The 12,939-nt window shown below is 36.9% G+C and overlaps 1 protein-coding gene across 6 annotated transcripts in view; it reads right to left on the bottom strand.

Moving 5' to 3' along the window:
- Positions 1–11,050, bottom strand: part of sorbs3 (sorbin and SH3 domain containing 3) — a 53,247-nt gene extending 42,197 nt beyond the window's left edge. For 3 of the 6 annotated variants that reach the window (XM_079383532.1, XM_079383533.1, XM_079383536.1), the window contains exon 1: positions 10,978–11,050. The gene's annotated coding sequence lies outside the window, so the exon portion shown is untranslated. Of the gene's footprint in view, positions 1–5,629; positions 6,075–10,977 lie in introns of those variants that run through there. The other 3 variants (XM_079383535.1, XM_079383531.1, XM_079383534.1) reach the window with 3 other exon arrangements.
- Between the last annotated feature and the right edge of the window lie 1,889 nt (positions 11,051–12,939).

The following is a 12,939-nucleotide window of genomic DNA, read 5'->3' as shown; positions in this document are numbered from 1 at the left end:
CATCCATCGATCCATAAAAATCTATCGATGTCTTTGCATTATGTAAGAAAACACCAGTGCAGTAGATTAAAAGGCATTTGTAGATGATATTTTGCATGATATGTTATACATAATACAATGAAATCCATACACTTTACATGTAGCTCAAGCATCAAAATAGTTTTGGCTATAGTAAATAGACAAATGTGATTTTTTTCTGAATGATCAATGAATTTCATTGAATTACACGTGAATTGTGTATTTCATACTGATGTCATAAATGCAAAATAGAATATTTTGTATTAATCCTCATACATAGTTGATCAGCAATCCTCTCCATTTTCTGATAACATCTGAATGAGTCACATGAATCTTGTGCCACTTTGCTTATCAAATGAAGGTAAATGGCTGACAGAGCTTTTCTGCTTCTGTGCTGTTAAAACATAAAGAGATGTTGTGTGTGCGTGTGTGTGTGTGCGTGTGTGTGTGTGTGTGTGTGTGTGTGTGTGTGTGTGTGTGTGTGCACCTGGTATTCATCACGTCCTGGGGACCAAATGTCCCCACAAGGATAGTAATAATAGTAAATCTTAATCTTGTGGGGACATTTTTTGGTCCCCATGAGGAAACAAGCTTATAAATCATACAGCATAAAGTTTTTTGAAAATCTAAAAATGCAGCATGTTTCCTGTGAGGGCTAAGTTTAGGTGTAGGGTTGGTGTAGGGCAATAGCACATACAGATTGTACAGTATAAAAACCATTACGCCTATGGGATGTCCCCATAAAACATGGAAACCCAACATGTGTGTGTGTGTGTGTGAAAATCTAAAAATCTAAAATCTAAAAATGCACAAAGTCTCCTGTGAGGGCTAAGTTTAGGTGTAGGGTTGGTGTAGGGCAATAGCACACACAGTTTGTTCAGTATAAAAACCATTATGCCTATGGAGAGTCCCCATAAACCAACGTGTATGTGTGTGTGTGTGTGTGTGTGTGTGTGTGCGTGTTTGAGAGATAAAAGCGAGTAGACAGACAAAGCATAGTATGAGGCAAGATTGAGCCAAAAGATCTGACATCATGTCTAGATCATATCACTTATTCGAGGGCCACACTGTATGATTTTTACTTCTCTGATTGGGCGATATGATCCCAGTGAGATCTTGGGTAAAACAATGGCACAGTATGTGACATCCACCACCATTTAGGTCAAAGTGTACACAGCCAAGCAGCCAAGACTTTGGTCCTAATTGTCTGATTTTTCTAACTCTGTACGCTCAGCTCACAACAAGGTGGCAACACTGGCTCGGGCTGTTGTTTCACACTCGAAAAAGAAACAGATGAGAATGAACAACTATGACAAACTACTGAAGACACGTGCTTGAGTAAGTGGTTAAGAGAGACCTGCAACTTTAAACAGGTTCAAAGATATTTTATTGGTTGTAACTTCTGCAGAAAAAAAGCACAGACACTGGACAAAAATGAATCTTTCTAGTGCATGTGTCAAATGCATGTTCATGCACACTATCAAGTTTGAAAGGCTGTGCGTTCATCTGTATGCATTCACTAGAAATTGCATCAAAATTGGGCTACTTACATGGGCATTAGAAACAAATGCAAGAACACAGAAAAGAGACGAAAAAATAATAACATAAAATAACAAAAAATAAACGAACATTTAAATAGAAAAGCATCATTTCTGTGTGAAACAATTGCAAAAATAATGATTGTTTTCTAATAGGTTTTACTGAACACTCCAGTCTTCTGCCATTGGTTGAAGATGAAAAATGTAGCCCCGCCTCAAACTCATTGCATTGGTCGAACTGTTGCTATGCCAGCCTGGTGGAGATGCTCAAACAAACAATAATGTTTAGATAACACATGCAGAAATGTCCAAACAAACAGTCCCTGCTGAAAAAACTGAGACAACCCACGCCACAGATGGAGGACAAACACCTGGACATCAAACACTGAGGCAATATTGTGAGAGCTATAGTTGTTATAGCATGTTATAGTGGAAAAAAGAGAAAATATTTTAAAATGAAAAATAACAAAAACTACAGAACAAAGCAACATAATGATTGTTTTCAAACAGGTTTAAACAATTCCCCCTTCTGCCATTGGTTAAACAAACAGGTAGCCCCACCCCAAACTCACTCCACTGGTCAAGCTGTTGCTGTGCCCGGCTGGGGTAGCTTCCTTTGAACTCTATTGGTAACGACGGAACAAACATAGTTGCTTTGGGAAATGCACCCCTGGTCGGATTCTCAAACAAACAGCAATGTTTAGATGATACAGATATGTCCAAACAAACAGTCCCTGCTGAACCAAACTGAGACAACCCACGCCACAGATGGAGGACAAACACCTGGACATCAAACTATAAACTATAAGCGATATTGTGAGAAAGATTTCATAAGTTATACTTTTCAGGGGAATCATCCAATAAATGGCATTCTTATAGTTGTCTCTGCATGTAATGGTGGAATAAAATAAAGTATTTTAAAATTAAAAATAACAAGAACAGCAGAGCAAGGCAAAAGCCATTAAGTCCTTCAAAATCCCTTTCATCTGTTTCACTGCTTACTCTTTTACAGGTCTGTTACGCTCGATCTTTTGATGGATGCAAGCGGACGCCATACAAGGCTTTGCTGTGCGTCTGTTTACAATCTCCCGTTATTACATGATACACACATTAATCAGCAGCAGGTCCATCTGATCACCATGTATGGTCGTCCATCGCTCGACTCAGTTGGGATGGATCCCACAAACAATTGGACAGCTATGAGCCAAAATGGGATCCTCCACTCAGACCATCCAAAATCAACAACACTCTACAAAGCATGGAGGTCATGAAACACCTGTATGAACCTCTTGAAGACGATTCTAATCAGCAAGAGGTCTCTCCATAAAGAAAATAACCTTTTTTGTACCCTTGTGGATATGTAGATCAGAGGCTGGGAAATGCCCCATTCCATGAGGGCCCCCATAATATGCTTATGTAATGGGTACTAAAGCACTCGTGCACACACTCACACACACACACACACACACACACGTAGCATGTGAGAATATTCTCAGAGAGATCAGTGTGTGCTGCTGAGGGCTTTCTGATGGACCTGACAGGAGAGCCTTTGGTCTGTCACACACTGACTCACTCCATGCTTTTGTCACTGGAACAGAGACTATTGGAGCTGACACTGAAGTCTGCTCTCATTTGCCTTACAACGGTGGGAAACACCCAGACAGACGTGTAAAAATGCAGGTCATATTCAATGAGATTAAGCTGTCAGTCATTGACTAGAGGAATACTATTGGAAAACATCTAACCCTAAACCTAACCATGGGAATATGTAAGCAGTTTGACCTCTTATCACATCATACATATTTATTTCAGTCTTGATATTAGCGTGATATCTTGATATCATATCATACTGCATCTTCTAAGGGATACAAAGCATATTGCATATATATATATGCAAAGTATATTGTTTCCCATACATTGACTTATTTGTGGCAAACTAACGATATCGGTATCGGCCGATATTGCATATTTAATTTTTCATGTTCATTTCTTATTTAATGCTCACTTTAAGATCTTTTTTCCATATTGTGGCATTGTGTAGCAGATTATCGGAAAATAAAAAATGTAGGACAGGGACACAGTTCTATGCATCACATGTTGATTAGAGGTGCAGTGTGTAAATTTTAACGTCATCTAGCAGTAGAAGTTGTTATACCAGAAGATCCTGCTATGCCATTTTGATTTAAAAAAAAAAAAGAAATTACCTTTCCTAACAGGTAGGCTTTCCTGTAGCTCAAATAGTAGAGCATGGCGCTAGCAACGCCAAAGTCATGGGTTCGATTCCCAGGGAAAGCAAGAGCTGATAAAATGTAAAAACTATAATTTGAATGCAATGTAAGTTGCTTTGGATAAAAGCATCTGCTAAATGCGTAAATGTAAATTAAACCTATACAGATGAATCTTTCACAACAAGATGCATTTAGAAAATACAGTGAATTTTATTTCATGCCATTTTAAGGGTAATTTTTAAAACACGAATTATTTAAAACCACTGTTAAATACAAAGTTCTGTCATGAAACTCTAGATGGCGCAGTCCGGTTCTAACTCAATGTGACATAATGACATAATTATTCACATGGTGCAGCTGATAGGTTACTTTTCGTATCATCAGCCAATGAGCTTGCAGCTAAACATTCAAATACTCAGATAGTGCTTGCTGTAGCAGTTGAAACCTCCGCCTTCCCCAGCTCCACCTGTATAGATCTGCTATGGGATGATTGCATGTATGTTATATATACACATGACCCTGGACCACAAAGCCAGTCATAAGGGTCAATTTTTTTTAAATTGAGGTTTATACATCATCTGAAAACTGAATAAATTATCTTTCCATTGATGTATGGTTTGTTATGATAGACAATATTTGTCTGTGATACAACTCATTTGAAAATCTGGAATCTGGGGGTGCAAAAAAATCTAAATATTGATCAAATCACCTTTAAAGTTGTCCCAATGAAGTTCTTAGCAATGCATATTACTAATCAAATATTAAGTTTTTATATATTTACAGTAGGAAATTTACAAAAAATCTTTAGGGAACACGATCTTTATGGATCACAATCCATGGATCACGATACTTTGGGCTGTTGCTACAAATATAACCCAGTGACTTAAGACTGGTTTTGTGGTCCAGGGTCACATATAGGGTTTTTTAATATATATGTGCAGCAGCAGTATTTCTTACATGCTTACAGCAGCATGTTGTGGACTTATTGGCAGTAGCCAGTCTTAGTACTTGCTCTGCCGCAGCAGCAGCAGCATAGCATATCTATTCCTCCAAGACCAAACACATTAACAATGTCATGTACATAATGCTAAACTCTCATCCCAGAAATGTAATTTTGAGCAGATCTCAGAATGGCAATCCAGTTTTTAAACTGTACATATAAGAATGTGATACCTAAATTCTTATTCATTTAAACAAAATAGTATAGTATATAATTTATAAGCACATCTTTTAGTGCTTTCAGCGATGCATCCCTAGTCAACATCAATTAAAATGCCTCAAAAATGAATAACAACTTGTTTAAATCATAAATTTTATTTCATAAACCACTTTTTTATATTGTACAACTAAAATGTACAATTAAAACATTAAATGAGTTGAAATGTGGATATTAAATCATAAAGTAATACCCTCTGTACATGAACCAAATGAATTTGAGGTCAGACTATAAAAATCAAACGTCAAACAAATCACACCACTCTAAACAGGCAAATTCAGTACAGGCAAAACAACAACTAACTGTCTCAATGAAGTCCAGCCACTCAAAAGCAAAGTGTTTTAAACACACACAGAAATATGAAAGCAGAACACCATATGGGACACCATATTGGGGCTTTTCTGCAGCATTTGCTCTTTCCCACTGCTTTGAAAACTTCCCAAATCCCACCAAAGACCCTTAATCCTTCAAAGAGAGTTAAGAATCAACTTCAGACGTATTGCGGGCTACTGCTTTAACACAGCCCTGCCAAACAGAATAACTGCATGAATGAGTCGCTGTATGATCATGACTATTTCACAGTTAAACTCACACTAAGAGGCTGTCAGATGGAAGAAAAATCAACTCACCAGTTTGTGTGGGTGTGTAAGTGTGTGACAGCAGCTACGTACAGATTTCCCAGGACGACACACACAATTCCTAAAGTGCTGCTTGGTCTGCTTTGTATGAAATAACCTTTCAGGTTCAACCTGCTCTTTGTGTACTTTTCTTCTCTCTCTCTGTCAGCTTTCCCAGTCAGTTCTTTCTCTTTCTCACTGTTTTATGCTCCCGTCTGCTTCACCTCTGTTAAGTCCCTCTCACATACTGACACACACATGCACTCTCACTCTCACTCTCACTCTCTCTCGCTCCACCACTACAGGACTTCCTGGTTGACAAGGGTTTCTATGGTGAAGTACAGACTGTGTGCAGAGGCCTGGCTCACTTTTGGCTGCCTTCATTAAAGAGCGTTTGAATAGGCAGTCAGCCTTTTGTGGCCATAAGGTGATATTTCACAGCACGGGGTTAAAGACTGGTGAATTCAAAGACTAAACCACATCCACCTCCTGATGGTCCTCCTCTCATTTCACTGTTCTCCCTTCGCTCCCGCCCCGCTGTTTTTCTACGAACCACTGCTTATGCATGTCTGGCCATACATGGCCAACCAGAGGACGACGGCAGTGACTCAGTGAGAATGTGACTTCAGGCTTGAGAAATTTTATAACAACAAATCAATGACAAATACACTGAGGCGGAGGTCTTGAATTGAGAAAAATACCCTATTCTGAGATCTGTCAAGAAAGTGTAAGATTTGGAGCAGGGGTCTCAAACAACTGGCCCTTGAGATTTCATAAAGCCTCTAAAGTGTTATCCTTAAAGGGACAGTTCACCCAAAAATAAAAATTCTGCCATCATTTACTCACATATGATCCAAACCCAAACTTTCTTGATTCTATGGAGCACAACAGGTGAATTGTGAAGACTACTAAGCCACTCTTTCACATACGATAAAACTAGGGTAAGTGAAAAATTAAAATTAAATTAAATACCGTTTCAAATCTATGATTTAGGGTATTTTCATATATAATATTCACTACTGTTCAAAGGTTTGGGGTCTGTAAGCTTTTTTAAATGTTTTTGAAAGAAGTCTCTAATGCTTCTGTATCACAAAATACAGTAAAAACTGTAATAATATTAAAAATTTTCTATTTGAATATATATTAAAATGTAATTTATTTATTTGATGCAAAGCTGTAAATTACTCAGACTTTAAATTCAGTGTCAAATGATCCTTCAGAAATTATTCTAATATGCTGATTTGCTGCTCAAGAAACATTTCTTATTATTATCATTATTGAAAACAATTCTGCTGCTTAGTATTTTTGTGACAACTGTGATCATTTTTTCTGTGATACATTTTTACGTTTTTACTGTGACTTCATCCTTGCTGAATGAGAGCACAAATAAAAGAAAAATTCTTTAAAATAATAAAAATGCAATTATTAAAAATTTATTATTATATGATTATTTATTAAACATGAATATACCTACGATCATACAACATTTTAGAATACAAGTAAGTTGAACATAAACATAGCAATATAGTCATAAAAACAGATAAAATCATCTTGTTGATCATAACAAATATTTTACATCTGTTTTACAACATTATCGATTTATAATCGACTATCTGAGGCATGTTATATCCTGCTGTTTTCTCAGGAAGTGCAGTACAAAGTTCTGATGATCTGATTTACAAGACTTGAGTTTTATGCAAGCTAGAATTTGGCATGATCAAAAGGAAATAATAGAGAGAACGAAGTAATAAGAGTTTTTTAGCTGACATATACATATGATTTATATGAATCTATCTTATGCTTTAATCTATAGTCTTATTGGAGCAACTTGAAGTTTCAAGAGCACAATAGTCATTATTCTTCAATCCCTCTTGTGGGGTTCGAACTTACATCCAGATCTTTAACCACTAGGCCACACCACCATCATTAAAAAGCAACACAACAATAATAAAACATTATCGGGTACAGCTGCCTCAGTGTGTATGAATTTTAGATTACCTGAACTCTTTTATGCATGTGTGCTGTTTTCCAGAAGTGTCTATTTTCCACTGGATCTTGGGGAGCCAGTTCGTTCTTAATAATTCAGTGGTTTGGCTCAGTAGGGCAAACCAGTCTTAAATAGTATAGTCTTACAGTGTGTGTGAGTGTGTGAGTGTGTGTGTGTGTGTGTGAGTGTGAGTGTGAGTGTGTGTGTGTGTGTGTGTGTGTGTGTGTGTGTGTGTGTGTGTGTGTGTGTGTCTTTTTGCCAAACAGCAACCAGACTATTGCAAAACAGTGGAGGAGAGAAGAAAATACATTCACATCTGACAGTTTAAACAGGAGAAAGCATGAGGTGAGACCAGACGAGAGGAGGGCAGCACACAGAGGTCTTACACTGCTGTGAAAGCTGAGCGTGTGAGACTGAGAAAAGAGAAATAAATCATCGAGAGTGAGTGATGAACTAGGAGAGGAGGCATATACGGTTCTATTATTAATGGTTGGTCTCCTGCAGCAAGCAGATATTTGTGTCTGCCAGTAAGATGATTAGTGGACTGAAAGAAACCTCAACATTATGCCATTCTCTTTATTATTTCTGTCTTTCTCTTTTTATTCTGTTAGGACAAGGTTCAGTTCTGTTCTAAAGATACAGATAAACCAAATATAGAGTGAGAAAGCATATAAAATGTACAGGTTTCTTTAAACCGGGGGTCTTTACTGCAGGAGGGTTGCCAGCTTTTGATTTAACACATTTTCGTGAAAGATTTTCAATATTGCATGAAATACATGCATTGACTTCAACTAAAGTTTTAGCTAAATGTTCTAAAAGGGTTAGAAAGGGTGCAATAAATTGGTCAAAAGTGACAGCAAACACAATTAGAATGTTACAAAAGATTTATATTTCAAATAAATGTTGTTCATCACTGTTTCCACCAAAAAATATTAAGCAGCACAACTGTTTTCAACATTGATAACAATAAGAAATGTTTCTTGAGCAGCTAATCAGCATGATTACTGAAGGATCATGTGACACTGAAGGCTGGAGTAATGATGCTGAAAATTCAGCTTTGCATCACAGAAATAAATTACTTTTTAAAATATACTCAAACAGAAAACAGCTATTTTAAATTGTAAAAATGTTTAAGAGCGTTGCTGTTATTACTGCATTTCTGAGCAACTAAATGGGGTCCTTGGGCTAAACAAATGTTGTAAACCAAGTGGAAATCCATCGCTCTAATGAAAACACAATCTAAAATAGCTATGATTTGTCAAAGTAATTATACAGACAATTATAGTATAAACATGTTGCTGCAATCCTGACAAAATGTAACCAGTGGCTGAAGGGATACTGTGAATGACAGCTAGCCACTGCTGAGTAACAGCATGCCTGGCATGACTCAGTGTTGCGTAAGAGGAAGCTAGGTTCACCACAATGGTAAATATTTACTCTTGACAAGATCCAGACCACGCTGCTATATCTCTGATATATAACACTCAATAAAAATTGATTTTATAGGGATGCAGAGTTTGTGACCTCAACATTTGAATGTTCTGGAACACAGATGAGCTACTGTGCATAAAATGTGCAAGATACAAAACACAAGAGCAAGAACTTCAGCCTGTACCATCAGATTCAAGCAGCCTCAGATCTATCCATGCTTGTCAATGAAACAACAGCGCATGCATCTGATTCAAGTTACCCTTTCGTTTCTATGGGGAAAACAATGAGAAATATCAAAAATGTTGTAACACGGTTGTGCTTCTGTGACCAGAGATCAAATCCCAGCTCTGGTCCTTTCCAGTCCTACACTTTAAAAATAAATAAATAAATAAATAAAGTTGGCCAACCTTAAAAGTATAAGGCAACCAGCTTCAGCAGATTTTGAGTGCATAACTCTCCCTCCCATTTCATTCTCTGTCCAATCTGTCTATCCCACCTAAATAAAGGCAAAAATGCCTAAAACAAATCTAGAAAAGATTAAAAAAAAAAAAAATCGTACATTTACAATAATCAAAAAAAAAAGTATTTTTCAGTAGATGAGTTATATTCATAAAATAACACCACAGTCATCTCTGGCAAAATAAAAGTGCAGCGTTCCGTTTTGTGTTAATTGGTATTATTTATGTGCTATTATGGCATTAATTAATATTTAATTTTGGTTGTGTTTTTAGTTTTCCTTTTAATTTAATGTGAATATTTAATATTAAAAATTGTTATGTGGTTTTTATTTTTGCAAATCTATTAAGACTCTAAAAAAAACAGGGCACAATGTGCTGTATAAATATGAATAATTTTTCCATATTGATTTTTTTAACATATGCTTCACCAGTATTTAGAATTTTGCACTTCATTGTGTTTTTGGAGAGTTAATGGAAATGTCTGTAAAATGAATAGATAACGTCCCGGCAAAAATTTACTAGTACATTTTCCAGTTCCATTTTTTTGTTTGTTTATTTTAGTAATTTTATATCAGTTTTTTTCATCTAATATGTACGCTATTTTTATTTATTTTTTTATTTCAGCTTTATTTCAATTTATGAATATGATGTTTCATAGTTTTAGTTTCTAACACTAGTTTCACTATGAAGTGGTTTCTGGCAAATATTTATCTATTTACTATTTATATTCTGATTTTAATTTGATCTTTTAAGTCAACTCAACTGCTGACATGCACATGTAAAGATGTGTGATTCTACCTGCATCTATTATCATCCTGTAACTTTCTTGAATTGATAGTGTTTTTTAGCTTCCAATTTAGTGGCAAAAAAATCTGTTCTGAACTTTGAAGTACAAAAAACAGTAAGTTAGTAAACAAATAAACAAATACTGAACATTTCTTTATGCCTTTCTTGTCATCGTTCCCCTTCCCCAATTTGTTTCCCCTATACTACTGGCTGACTGCATCTACTATATATATAAATAAATGACCGTTGCAAACCAGCCACATGGGAAGCACTGTTTGACAGGAATCTAGCAGATCAGGCTCAGCTACTATCAGTGCAAAATTTCACAACATCCCGTTCTTTTAACAGCAAATGATAACATAACAGCTGTAAGAGCACTGGATGTTCTCTTTGCATTCACACTATCACTGAAAATAGGCTTGGATCTGTTTTTAGTCCACTTTAGCATTACTCTAAGATGGTTTATACGTTAATAAGCCACTGCACACAGAGTACCTGCATTTGACATTTCACACCCTGAAAGCAAACAAGTAAATACTCACTGTCTGAGCCCCAGCATGCATCTCCACAAATGTTACAGCAAGATAGAAAAGCTGAAAATCACGTTTATGAAACAGACCAGCAATGAAGAACAGAAGCATACAGTTGAGTAAAAGAGAGACATGAAGTTTGAGGAGAACTGCAAGACGGGTATTTACCGTGAGGAGATGTTTCCCTGGAATGAGCAGCACAGAAAGCAGCAGAGAGAGGGAACGGATTACAGCCAGTTCTGTTTCTGCTGGGAGGGCGTTTGCAATTTACTGTGATTCTGTGACTCAGCCTTTGTCCATGTGTGTGTGTGTGTGTGTGTGTGTGTGTGTGTAATACACCATTCTGGGCAAGCCAGGATCATACATGAAACTCTCTGTGCCTAACGAGTCCAAAGCTCTGTAATAGTTTCCATCCCATACTCACACACACACATGCACAGCTGGAAATAATAGACAGTCCCATGCAGGCTGAGGAGAAACACCCACATGTGTGTTAAAATCAAAAGAACAAATGAATGCATTTCCCTTCCCGCACACAGACGGCCTGTTTGATCTGCAAATACATCATTGTTCACTGGAGTTCATTGTTCACTGGAGGATAGATACTCTCTTTATGTCTCTCTGACATATTATCATCTAATTTCTTCATGCCTGCTCTACTTGGAATTCAACTGAACAGGATTGCAACCTCAGGGCTTCCTTCAGGTGAATTGGAGATGTAGCCTGTGCTGGAGCATGAGATGCCAATCAAATAACATCACTATGTCACTATGTTTAACACACAACATGCTATTTCCACAGGCAATGATGTTTAGAGACCGCTGATGTCCATTAAATTAGAGGATACTTAAACAACTGGGCTGACCGGTTAAAATGAGGCACTCGACATCAACCTAAAAAGCACATTTCAAATTACTGTCTAAGGTTGTAAAAAGAAAAAGTCTTGACTTTCGCATGTTTTCCTTAAAGTGGTGATGTGTGATTAAAGAACGAGTCAGATTTTTTCAGTTAAATATTTAAAATAAGTTTGCTGTTTAATAATTTTTAGAAAACATAGCAAACTTTCCAATCCAGTAGAAATGAAAAGATTTATCTTGAACTTGAAGCATGTAAACCTGCATTAAACTATTTAACAATCAATTAAAACGAAATCTATACCTGTATGATATTTTGCAGTAGGCTGGCTACCCATCAGCAGTTTGGAAAATGGATGGATAGATGATTCAGCTGCAGGCGCCATCTTCAGGCAAGACCCTCATAGTGCATTTTGGGTATTCTCTAGCCGTTGACCGTACATCGGTTGTACACTCGTTATTGTGGGTCCTTATGGGATTGATTGCACTCAGTAACGTCCACTATGGTTTCAGAGACCACTACAAATGGCTGTCCTCTCAAATAGGCTCAATAGTCCTCTATTTAAAGGGTTAGTTCACCAAAAAAATTTAATTCTGTCATTAATTACTCATCCTCATGTCGTTCCAAACCCGTAAGACCTTCGTTCATCTTCAGAACACAAATTAAGATATTTTTGATGAAATCCGAGAGCTTTCTGACCCTGCATAGACAGCAACGCAACTAACACGTTCAAGGCCCAGATGTGACATCAGTGGTTCAACCTTAATTTTATGAAGCTGTGAGAATACTTTTTGTGCTCAAAGAAAACAAAAATAATGACTTTAATTGACAAATTCTTCTCTTCCGTGTCAGTCTGTGGTGTGTTTTCATAAGAGTACCACAATGCATACGTGAGTCTTCCTCTGCTTGTAAACAAATTGCAGTGCATCTGGGTTCTACGTCAGAGCTCTGTCTCCTGCATCAGCAGCATCACATGCATGCTTTGTGGTACTCTTATAAACGTGTGGCGAAGACTGACACAGAAGAGAAGAAATTGTTGAATAAAGTCATTATTTTTATTTTCTTTGCGCACAAAAAGTATTCTCATAGCTTCATAAAATTAAGGTTGTACCACTGATGTCACATGGACTATTTTAATGATGTCCTTACTTACTCTCTGGGCCTTGAACGTGTCAGTTGCGTTGCTGTCTATGGAGGCTCAGAAAGCTCTTGGACTTCATCACAAATATCATAATATCTTAAGGTCTTACAGGTTTGGAACTACATGAGGATGAG

The sequence above is a fragment of the Barbus barbus genome (genome assembly GCF_936440315.1).
Source record: "Barbus barbus genome assembly, chromosome: 28".
In the NCBI taxonomy this organism is placed as follows: Eukaryota; Metazoa; Chordata; class Actinopteri; order Cypriniformes; family Cyprinidae; genus Barbus; species Barbus barbus.
This window is presented reverse-complemented; position numbering and strand designations above follow the sequence as displayed.